Consider the following 12,428-nt stretch of genomic DNA (forward strand, 5'->3'; position numbering starts at 1 on the left):
TGATCACCCTATCCATGGGTATAAAGATGGTTACGGCTGTGGAAGAAGCATTCACGTTGCAGCCTGTCAGACTGCTAATCAGCCTGCGAACCCTTCCAATACTTCACACTATTTGCAGATGACACAAAACTTGAAAGTGTAGTAAACAGTGAAGAGGATAGTAATAGACTTCAAGAGGACCTACACAAGCTGGTGGAATGGGCAGACACAAGGCAGATGAAATTTAACACAGAGAAGTGCAAAATGATACATTTTGGCAGGAAGAACGAGGAGAGGCAATATAAACTAAATGGTACAAATTTAAAGGGGGTTCAGGAACAGAGTGACCTGGGGGTATATGTGCACAAATCTTTGAAGGTGGCAGGTTAGGTTGAGAAAGCAGTTAAAAAAGCATACGGCATCCTGGGCTTTGATAAATAGAGGCATAGAGTACAAAAGCAAGGAAGTTGTGTTGAACCTTTATAAAACACTAGTTCGGCCACAACTGGAGTATTGTGTCCAAGGATGTGAAGGCCTTAGAGAGGGTGCAGAAAATATTTACTCGAATGGTTCCCGGGATGAGGAACTGCAGTTACGTGGATAGACTGGAGAAGCTGGGATTGTTCTCCTTCTGTGCTGCAACCATTCTATGATTCTCCAAAGGGAAGAATATGAAGATACAAAAACAACAATCTATGAGTCACCTGTGGATTATTTTGCTGGGTGACCAGCTTTCTAGAAGATGGCAACTAATCAGAATAACCTTCCTCTTTAGTCAATAAAATGAACATCTAAGAGCAATCTGTGAATGAAATATTCATGAGCTAGTCAGAATTCAGTGCCAGTAGCCAGAAATGAAAGCTTCTACACAACTAGGACTTAATAATCAGCAATAAGAGCTTCTACATAATCAGGACTTAATAATTGGTACAGTGAGGTTCTACAGAACCAGGGCTCAGTAACTAGTATTGAGAGCTTCTCTATAACCAGGGCTCAGTTACTAGTATTGAGAGCTTCAATATAACCAGAGCTCAGTAACTAGTATTGAAAATTTCTACATAAGCAGAACTCAGTGAAGAGTGGGGGGGAAAAATTACACAAATATAGGAAGAAAACTTTCAAAAGCGAATTTGCATTGGGAGACAAGCTATAAACGCTGACCTACATCAAACACAGTTAGCAAAGGAACATTTTGTCAACCTCTGACAAACATGTAGTAGGTCCACTTCTCAGTGCCCCCTGGGTTAGCTTCAAAACCAGAGCTCCAACAATTCAGCTATTACAAATGGATGATCAATCATAGAGGTCACTTCAGGGTTCAGGAGCAGCCTGCACTGACGTGACTGGCCATTATGTAACTCTGACCTGATCACTGAACTTTGAACTGCAGTGGCAGTGACAAGAGGCCTCAGCAAAGCCTCTTTCAGACAAAAGCATAAAGAACCATTTTTTTAATACTCAACGATGACCATTCTACATATTGACAGGCCAATAGTAAAGAAATAATCATGTAACTATTATATAGCACAGTATTTGAACAGCAGCAGTAAAGGCTACAGACTATTAGCAATGTATTTAAAGAGAAACAACACTTAGATTGACAATAAGATTAAGGTAAAAACTATTCTAGGTTTTTCTTTTTTATACTTTTGTAATAGTGTTTTGACCAGTAGGATGTGGGGCGGGGTGGGGGGGGGGGGGAGGTAGCAGACGTGGACTGCAAGCTATTAACAAAAAAAAATACAAACAAATCCTCTTCCCTTATTCTGCTGAGATTCCAGATGGTGCTGCCACCGTCTTGACTGCTATCCAACTTCAAAAGAAGTCTGATAGCTATGCAGCACGCTAATACGTTTGGTGAAGTCCTCTGAAACCCCTCTTAAGTTGTTTTGATTTTGAAATGTTAGTAAGGACAGACAGAAAGGACCACCCCTAGATGTTCCTTTCCCACAAGTGAAAGTATTAAAGTGGGTCAAAAGTCAGGCCAGGAACCACAATGTCACTCAGCATCTCTGATCTGCCCAAATGCATTTACATGGTAGTGACAGTTATATTTTATGAAGCTAAAGAAAGAACTGTGTAACTCAGAGTAAAAGGTCATTAGGGCCAATTTAATTCTCTGATGTGTATCGGTGTAATCTCATCACTGTTTGCATCAAGATTGTCCTGGAGCTCAAATATGTTTATTGACATTTGGTTTTGTCGGACTGCGAGGCTGTGGATATGCTGATAAAATAATCTGCTAATATGACTTTTGGCAAACAAAAAAGTAGATAAGCTCATGATTGTTTGTACTGTGGGTGGAATGGCCAAGGATCCCGCTGGTAGATGAAGGCTCCATTCTCCCCTTCCATCTAAAATTAAAAATAAATCTAAATTTCATTTTTTAAAAAATCATTCATAACCTGTTGGAGCTGAAAAAAAATTGTTTATTCATCTGCCTTTTTTTAAAAAAAACATTTGCTTAGTAGCAATATAAGGTATTCTTTTTTTATTTTTGAAATTAGGCTAAAAATAGCATTTTCACCGACTTCTAAAAGATTAACCAGGACATTGAGCAACAACACTTGCCTTTATACAGCATCTTGAATGTAAAAAATCATCCCAAGGCACTTCACAGATAATCAGAAAAAAATAGACAAAATTCAATCAAGAGGAGCATGTTTCCTCAAAAGTCCTAAAGACCCATCGCTGCATAGAATCAGAAATATCTGCATGGATAACAGCTTTGGTGCAACAATAGTTTTAATGAAAACTAATACTGGCTGTACGTTTAGTGCCTCGTTCCACCATGCTGTTCCTTGGTGCCAGTGTGTAATGTGCGAGCTCTTAAATATAGCCTTGTGCTTCTCTAGTACCTGAATGGTAGGAGTGTGTGAATTGACAGCTGCATTCTTTTAGGAGCCTCTTGGAACTGAAATGGCCTGAAGTTTCCTCCTTTGGCTCAATTTTGCTGATGTCAAGTTACATCCAATTACTTTCCCAATCTCATTAAAATACGCCTGAACTTAAAACGGGTGTAAATGGGCACAAATCAGCATAAACAATCATGGCCCAAGGAAACGTCAAATCCGCACCAGTATATTCCTTCCTTGAGTCTTAAAATTAAAAGTTTCAACTCATTTAACCATCATTCATGCACATCAGGCACAGTGGTCTAGAAATTCGACCATGTATCACCCGTTTTTTAGGCGCTTGGTGACCTCCCGAAGTTCCAAAATGGCTTCTGGAATGCACGCACATACTTCTGGCATGATGTGCGCTGGATGCCATCTTGGTAAAGGAGTTCATGCAGGCGCAGATAACGAACGCCGGCTGCATGTAAAGTAAGGAGAATACGCGTTAGATCAGTGTACAATGCTGATTTAAAGGGATAGACGCCATTTTGGCACTCAATGCAGCAGCCAATGTACTGTCTTAACCACGACCAGCTAAACATGTTGTAGAGTGCCTGGAGGACCCCCCACCAGTGCTATTTAAAGAGACCATTTAGGATTTACAGGTTAGTTGCTGGATTATTGCTTCTGGTTGCTGATGCATCTGTACCCATTTTCGGAGGTCTCCTATATTTGAATGCTAGGATTAGGGGACATAGCCTAACATTTAGAGCCAGGACTTGCTGGAGTGAAGTTAGGAAACGCTTCTACATGCAAAGTGTGGGAGAAGCTTGGAACGCACTTCCGGAAATGGTAGTTGGTGCTAGCTCAATTGTTAATTTTAAGCCTCACATTGATAGATTTTTGTTAACCAAGGGTATTAAGGGAAATGGGCTTAAGGAGGGATATGGGGTTAGGTCACAGATCAACCATGATCTCACTGAATGGCAGAACAGGCTCAAGGGGCTAAATGCCACCGCCACTTGCTGCCTCCTGTCATGAGCCACCTTCTCCTGCAGGAAAGTGGGATATGTGTCGGTGAATGTCCTGCAGGATGTTTGGGTGATATGCCTGTCATGGTTGAATAGCTGCCAGTGTGTGTGACCAGTGACTTGTGCGTATGCAGCTTGCAACAGTGGTAATGTGTGAGCGTGAGAGGAAGCATCTGATTGGAAGAGTTGCGTATTGATTGAAAGAGTTTGTTGGTATGTGGGGGATGGGGGGTGTAGTGTGTGGTGCAGTTGGTTGGAGATGCAACTTGACAGTTGACCTCACTCACCTTGACCACTCGTGTCAAAGCACTGAACTTCATCCTGCACTGCATCCATGTTCGTGGTGCTATGCGCCTGGCATTGACTTTGTCCCCTACTGCCTCCCACTGCTTCATAAACATATGTCTGGAGGGCCTCTTGCGCACCCCCCCCCACCACCACCCTGAGGATATAGAATGCCCCTCCTTCTGTCCACATCTTGGACCAAGTTCTCCAGTGCATCTGGAACCTTGGTACAAGAGAGCTTGCACCAAGGTTCCAGATGCACTGGAGAACTTGGTCCAAGCTCTCTTGTAGGCCTGGTGCAAACTCAGATCGGCAGATTGGTGAGGTCTGGCGTGCAGATTGGAGGATGAGGGATTTAGTAGTGCGCAACCTTTATTCAATGTTTTAACATAACTCATCAGTTTGTAAACATAGGGACGGTACCTGCATCTGTGTTTTACATGTGCGATGTCTGATCTCCGTTCAGACTCGTGTGGACCCGTATCTTATATTTAGCACATATATATATGGTGCAGGATGCCTTTAAGAGCAGGCTGCCTTTAAGAGGTGCGAGCAACTCACGTGAGATTTGGGCCCCCTGCTGGTGAGAAGTGCTGAAGCTGTTGAGGACATCACAACTCAGCCGAGATGCTGCGCTGCTATCAGATAAATGAGGAGGCAGCACGAATCTAGCGTGCTGCCTGCGTCGAAACCACCAGGGATGGGCTAATCGCGCACCTCGATGTCTACTCCCGGTATCAGGCCTTATCCAATTTAACCCCAGCATGTTTAAGAACCTGCAATCGAGGTAGCTTTTCAGTTCTTTTATGTGACTTATGCTTTGTCATAAAAATGCATTTAAAGAAACAAATAATACAGCGCAAGTCTCAGTGAGGATAATTTTTTTTTAAAAACGTTGAAAAAATTGCAATTAAAGACCAGAAAAATAATTTTGTTTCCTGCTGCGCCTGAAAATCTGGATGCAATGTTCGAAGACCCTCCCCCCCCCCCCCGAACAAGCACAATTGGAGGATACTCGCATTTGAGAGTCGGGGGCATGGCAGATTTTGTGGGCAGAGATTCGTTCAGATGGAAGGCTTGATGGACAGATGTAAAAGATCAAGGAGACTCAGGCGTATTGTAGTTATGTGCGTAACTCATTTACGCCCAAAATTCCGTGACCTATAAAGCATGTTTGCGCCCAGATTCCTGTTGTATTTGGACGCAAGTATGGAGGAAACTCCAGACCTTTCTTTTTTTTTGGGAAGCAGCACACAAGAGATCTTCGTCCCTAAGTTCTTCAACCAAAGGACAACATTTCCTGATCCTCTATTCAGCAATGTCTTCCTCCTCATGTTCCACGTTTAACTGCTCCTGCTGTTGTGCATCATCAACTGCGTTCCCTTCTGGTTCACTCTTTGAGCTGGATGTCTCGGAGCTGGTACTTGGGAGGAGTAGAATGTGCGATAGTGCAACTTGTGAAATGCTGGCATGACCAGATGCAGCGAGCCCTGGTTCTTCCTTTTCTGGCACATCTACCAGAGGCAAAGAGCAAGAGATGTTAGAATGGTTTGCCAAAGAGAAGAGTTTACATATAACTGTCAGTAGAAGGAGTGAGATCGAGGTTTCATGATATAGTAAATGGAGTACAGTAAGATGAGAAGAGAAGGAAAAGATCATCACAAGCCTGCAGCTAGTAGCTACCCTCCTACTTCCCTGTTTCCTGTATAGCCTCCCACCCCAGAACCTTCAGAGATTCTTTCTCATAGGGGAGCGAGGACCAAGGTTTGGGGGTCCACGACCTGTCACTGTTCTCTGTCTGCTGTTATGGGCTGTCTTCTCCTTTGAAAATAATGCACAAAGTGAGAATTACCTTTTGTTACCATGAATTCAGTAAAACCCAGCTGTCACCATGCATGCCTTGATGGGTGTTACGACAAAAGCATGTACCTAGCAATTAGAGGGGCAGGAACCGAAAATCTGCAGCCTTTCCACCACACTCCCATCGTAAGTCCTGATTGAGTGTGGCAAGAGGGCCGGAAATTAGGCTGGGACCCAGTTACACCAGAGCTTGGCCTTCCCCATTAGTTTTTGTCGGGTCGTGTTTGGAGTGGAGTGTCTGTCCATGTTAAGGACACTGGCATCAGAAGAAGCAGGGCCATAAGAACATAAGAAATAGGAGCAGGAGTAGGCCATACGGACCCTCAAGCCTGTTCCGCCATTCAATAAGATCATGGCCAATTTTCTACTGGAACTCCACTTTCCCGCCCGATCCCCATATCCCTTGATTCCCTTAGTGTCCAAAAATCCATCAATCTCAGTCTTAAAAATACTCAACGACTGAGCATTGACAGCCCTCTGGTGTAGAGAATTCCAAAGATTCACAACCCTCTGAGTGAAGACATTTTTCCTCACCTTGGTCCTAAATGGCCGACCCCTTATCTTGAGATTATGACCCTTAGTTCTAGACTGTCCAGGCAGGGGAAACAGCCTCTCAGCATCTACCCTGTTAAACCCTCAAAGAATTTTAATGAGATCACCTCTCATTCTTCTAAACTCCAGAGAATATAGGCCCAGTCTACTCAATCTCTCCTCAAAGGACAACCCTCTCATCCCAGGAATCAATCTAGTGAAGGGAAGGGGACTTTCAGGCCAAGAGCTTCCTTGCCTGGACAAACAAGCAATGGGCTAGTATACTGTGTGAGAGGATGCATACCAGCCCACTAGGCGATGTATGTGGGGCCCACCTAGACATCCAGGGCTGGGTCATTGCCTGGACTCCTGAAGACTGAAAACTTTTTAGCAGTATTTTTTGGCCCTCTTATAAGGGAGTGGGCACCTTATTTTGCATTTTGCAATCTCTTCTGTCAGATGGACACCCAAGATACACCTCTAGTGGTGCAGGTGCCCACCTGGATTATGTAAATAGGGTGACCTCCCCTTGGTCCCACATACTTTGGTGAAGTCAACGCCCGAGGTCAACAGCAGGGGTATCCTGACACTTACACAGGGATGTAAGCCCAAGGATTTTCAGACCTAAAATAATCTGACTAAATTGGTAGAGAACATCATAAATTCAGGCACATAAAGCGCACCATTTTTGGACCATTTTCAAAGGTTTAGAAAGTCATGCATGGCATGCACCTGAATTCCTGATATGTATTCCCCATACCAGAAACACAAATTACCCCTGAAGCTTTCAGTAGTATAAGAGTTTAAGTGAAAAAACATTTCCAGGTGAAGTTTGACAGTGTAAAAATGCCTCCAGTGCATTATTGGTAAACAATTAGGGATGGGCAATAAATGCCGGCCTCGCCAGCGATGCCCACATCCCATGAACGAATAAAAAAAAAATTCATGCTCTTCAATTCAAAGTGGCAGGAGATCACTGTAAGCAGAGACAAACTTTGGACAGTGCTTTTCTAGAAGGTGCAGCTGACTCCTCTAACCTTGCCTGCTCGGGTAAGGTTGTTACTTTTTTTTGTGGCACTGAATAGCTATGAATGAGATGGTCATATTGGCATTTAATGCCATGGCCACCTCTTTCCATTGTTGCACTTTTTGGAGGCCTGCGTTATTCTGACCCAGTGTCCTGCTCCTCTGCCTAACTTCATGCAAAAGCATTTCTACAGTCCCATGAATCCTAGGGCTCTTTGTCCTCCTTCAGACATTCTTGGAGTTGTGCATCCAAAATTATTTTTTGTGTTGTGGCCTTTTTAAGCTACTGCCGACCTTTAAATCCTGCAGCAGTATCCTTGTTCCTGCTCCCAAATGGCAAACTCCCAAGGAGGTCACTGCCATTATGTTAATTATGCTCAGCCCAGAAAGTGTGCTGGGGTCAGCATATTACCTGTTCTCTAGATGTAAATCATCTTGCATATTTTCCACTTGGAACTTTGCCAAGGCACATAAGGGTATTGAAGCAAAATGTGGCTACTTCTGACCTGACAGCTCGCTGTCCAAACTGTCCTGCAGTCAGTACTAACAGATCCTGAAGAAGAATTTTATCCTTACCTTAGTGAAGAATTTGCAGGGTTCATAGACGTCCAGTAGTCTGTCCTCAATCAGGTTGCTAGCATCTTTGAGCAGATGCATCACACTACAGATTCAGGGTTGGGACATCACAGAAAGAACAATGGGTCTCAGTCAGCCACTTCTCTTTAATGTTTTTACATCAAGGAAAACAATGTCCCCAATTTAAGCCATTGATCTCCTCTTGGTACATATGATTTGAGACACTCTGCAACTGATTCATCAAAGGATCATGCTGAACCCTCAAACATCCTTGTCTAAAAATGTAATTCCCTAGTTGGATGTTAAACCTTCATCTTGTGGTACAGCCACCCTCAGGGGAGCACTAGGGACACAGTCAGATGTAACAGGTGAAGCACAAGCGTTTTTTGGGTTAAAGAATTTTACCGACATATTCATTCTGCTTTTTATCAGCAATAAATTTTAATTGACTGCTGTTTTAACCTTTGTTGTCTTTAATTCTATGATGAGCAGATATATCCCTCTCTGGGGTAAGGTCTCTTTTGGAATGCTCTCTTTTATATGCTCTATCTCTTTCATCATGTTCCTTATTCAACAGGACTGTGGCTGCTGTTGTCAGGAAAACAGACATACTTGTTTGCTTCTGTCCAGAACCCTCTACACCACTGGCTGCAGTTTAGACATTGTCCATGTGTATTCTTGGCATAGATTCCTACACTATATTTAGAAATGCAGCTTGTCTAAAATTAACTGGATCCATTTCCCGACCCACCCGAATAATTGGCTAAATAGCTATTTCCTACCAAATCACATTTCCGGCCAGGTTAATCTAATGTTGCAAACTGTGAACCATTATAAATTATGATTCTATCCCTACGATCACAGACCAGATACATATTCATAGAGTGGAACCCCTTTCTATTCCTGATGGGGGTGGCATTTATTTTTTATTCTTGGAAAAGGAAAAACAAAGACATTTGGGTTTTTAACAGACAACCAAATGCAGCCTCCCTCCTCCCTCCAAAGTGCTGCTCCTGGCTGCTCTTCTCTCTCTTTCAGTCACTCCCTCTCCTAACTCCCCAAAGCATTGCTCCTGGCTTATTCTCCACAAAGCTCTGTTCCCTAGTGGCATGGAATGAAAAATGACTAAAAAGTGGAAATCACTTTGTTGGGAATACAAAATCATGTGGGGTAGCAAAATCCACAGGGTATTCTCCAAAGACATTTGGAGAAGATTAGCAATTGGACTAATGACTGGAAAATTGCAAATAATAAGGATGAAGGCAAAGTAATACATTTAAGTACAAAAAATATTAATATTGATTGCAAGATGAATGGTTTTACCTTGATGAAGATGGAAGAGGAAAAGGATTTGAGAGTGGTTGCAGACCAGGCTTCAGAAATATTCCTACAGTGTGAGATGTTGATTAATAGTGCAAACAGAATGTTAGGGCACATTACCAGAAGCAAAGAGTATGTCCAAGAAAGTTACATTAACTAATCTGTAATACATTAGTGAGACTAGACTTAGATATTCCATTAAGTTTCATTCATTACATCTCCAAAGGGAAAAAGTTGCAGAACAGACCAACAGAGATGGCTCCTAGGGTGAGACCCTTGAACTATGAAGACAAGCTAAAGAAATCAATATTAGTTTAGAAAAATTAGAGGAGATTTTCTCTCATTGCATTCCTCATGGTTAGTCTGGGCTCTGGACAACAGGTGTGCTGTTCAGATGCTAACCTGTTCTCCCCCTTCAAGACCAAAGCACATGAGGGAGTAAGGAATAGAAGGCTATGCTGATAGGGTTATATGAAGAGGGGTGGGAGGAGGCTTGTGTGGAGCATAAACACCGGCATAGACCAGTTGGGCCATATGGCCTATTTCTGTGCTGTAGATTCTAAGTAATTCTATGTACTCCCTGTAGCAAAGTGGGTTTAATAGGCACACCCTGAGGTCAGTTACTGACGAGTTGCTCTTATAAGTTTCTCCAGATTGGAAGCTGTTCAGCTCCTCTATTTGGGGAGAGGCCAGATTATCTGAAAGTCAGATAAACAACCAGAAATTGACTTTCTTTATTCATCAACTTTTTTTGAAAGATTGTGCAGTTGTGACATGTTGGTGTTTTATATGAAATATGAGGCCTGAAGTGTGATGTGTGAAACATGATAGACAAACTAGATGCAAAACTTTTAACAGATAGTCTAAGGGCCATATATTCCTCTACTTTTTTAACAAACTCTTTTTAAAGGCCTATCATTAGAGACTCGTGCAGAATCATACACTGGGGAACAAACAAAAAATGAATATTGAACTCCAGGTCAGACCTAGCTTTAGTCAATTGAATGAAAGGCAAGTAGTACCTCAGCACTGACAGAAGTGAATATTTTAGAGAAGCTTTCTGGTGCGCATCATAGATGTAGCAGACATTGCCAGTTATCAGCAGCAGGAGGAGGTGAGGGCAGTCTGGAAATGCAGAGGACATAAAAAGCACACAACTTGCAGAACAATTTACCCCAAGCAGCGCATCTACTGCAACAGAGTCGGCTATCTGGCATGACAGAGGAGCAGTGCACGATAAGTCCTAGTCTCAGCAGTAAAGCTGTGACTGAGCTGTGCCAACTAGTCCATAGAGATCTACAGAGATAGCAATCATCCACACTGCATTACCATTGAAGTTTATTAATGCTTCAACTTGTATGCCGCAGAGTCCTTCACCTACAAGGGACATCAAAGGAGTCAGATGCTTTTCCACGCACCATTTCGTTAAGGAGGTAGCTGAAGTCATATTTCAGCTGCAACCAGCAATAGCAGCAAAGGCAGCTAAAGTTTTTCTTAAATTGCTGACTTTACCAAGCTATAAGGCTGTAGCCATTCATGCATTTATCATCGATGCTATGGTATACCTAAGCGGGAGGTGATGATGACATGTTTGTGCAACCATTTAACAGGGAACAGATACGAGGCATAAGTATGAACCGTGGGCTAGAAAAATGGGTGCTGGGTATGCATGCCATATTGGTTAGGGTGCATGCCTAAAACTGGGATTAGACCCATTGCACATACAAATCGTCGGGCCTAATGCCGATTTCAGGCCCCTTTATGAAATGCACTGTGCATGCTACGGTCAGTTTTCTCAAGGGAACAGCAGCCGTACAAGCAGTTTTTAAAGTGACCACTGGAGGCTGCCAGCAAAACTGTGGGCCACTGTCGGTCGCTGCGCACCCTCTCCCGATCTCTTCCCCCCCCCCCGCCCCCCCCTCCCGGACTCACTGTGGACCTGGTGCCAGTGTCCCCGACTTTCGTCCTCTTCTGGATCAGCACACTGCCTCTTGGGGCACGACGAGCTCCCCCCAGCACCCCGGTCGCACCCTGATGACGCAAGGGGACCAATTTTGCATGGTCCTCTTTCGCATCAGTTTATGTCACCATTGGCTCTGAGCCCAAAGTTGGGTGCGGACCAATTTCTGGGCCCTTGTATCTTAACTGCAAACATTTTAGCTCGGGAAAACTGGGGAAGATTGCTGATAGATGGAGAGGCCATTTGATTTGGAGTTTTATTTTTAGATGCCAATACTGGGGAGGCTGAGACAACAGGATTGATATGTATTTTTTGTATTTGAAGTAATTTTACTAATGCTATCAGGCTGAAAAAATAATGGCATGTGAACAACGCACGCCAGTATTAATGTGCCAATCAGTCAGCAACTTGTATCGAGGAAGAGATATCCTGTGAATTGTGAATCGCCACAAGTTGCTGGCCGATTTTGGCCGCTCCGCCATTAGCTTTGCAAAATCAGCATCTCGCCCTTAACCTCCCCGTGAGTTTCAAGTTGCTGCATTTGAACATTAATTGCCCATTAAACTCGCCACAGAAAGTTAAGTCTAGTAATTAATAGCCTAAGTACCCTTTTAACGACATGATAATTGTTAATGACTGCCAATCAACCTCTCTTGCCCTGAAAGTGAACAATTAAAAGTGTAGAGTCTCATTCCTTCAGGTTGTGAATTGAAGGAGATTTTTAAAATGTCAAATTTTAAATTTGTACATTTGTTTTAACTTTTCCTTTCTGTATCTTTTTTCTCTCTCTTAATCCAATCTTTTTTCTCTCTCTTTATTTCTCTTTCCGTCCCTGATTTGATTTGACATTGAATTCACCCACTATAATTCACCCTCCTTTTCAGTCCTTCCTCTGTTGATTTCTCAATTCTTTAATCTCGTTGGATAAGGAGATACACTGTTGGTCCCGTTGTTCACCAAAGTCCCAGATGCCCTGTTATTCTCGCGTGCCGTTATCAGCTCGCACTTCCAGCAACTTACAGG

The 12,428-nt window shown here is 43.0% G+C and overlaps 1 long non-coding RNA gene across 1 annotated transcript in view; it reads right to left on the minus strand.

The window, feature by feature from the left end:
• The window catches only part of LOC137333695 (uncharacterized), a 31,057-nt gene that overhangs the window by 3,325 nt on the left and 15,304 nt on the right, over positions 1–12,428 (minus strand). The gene's annotated exons all lie outside the window — the stretch shown is intronic.

The sequence above is a fragment of the Heptranchias perlo genome, chromosome 2 (genome assembly GCF_035084215.1).
Source record: "Heptranchias perlo isolate sHepPer1 chromosome 2, sHepPer1.hap1, whole genome shotgun sequence".
Classification (NCBI taxonomy): Eukaryota; Metazoa; Chordata; class Chondrichthyes; order Hexanchiformes; family Hexanchidae; genus Heptranchias; species Heptranchias perlo.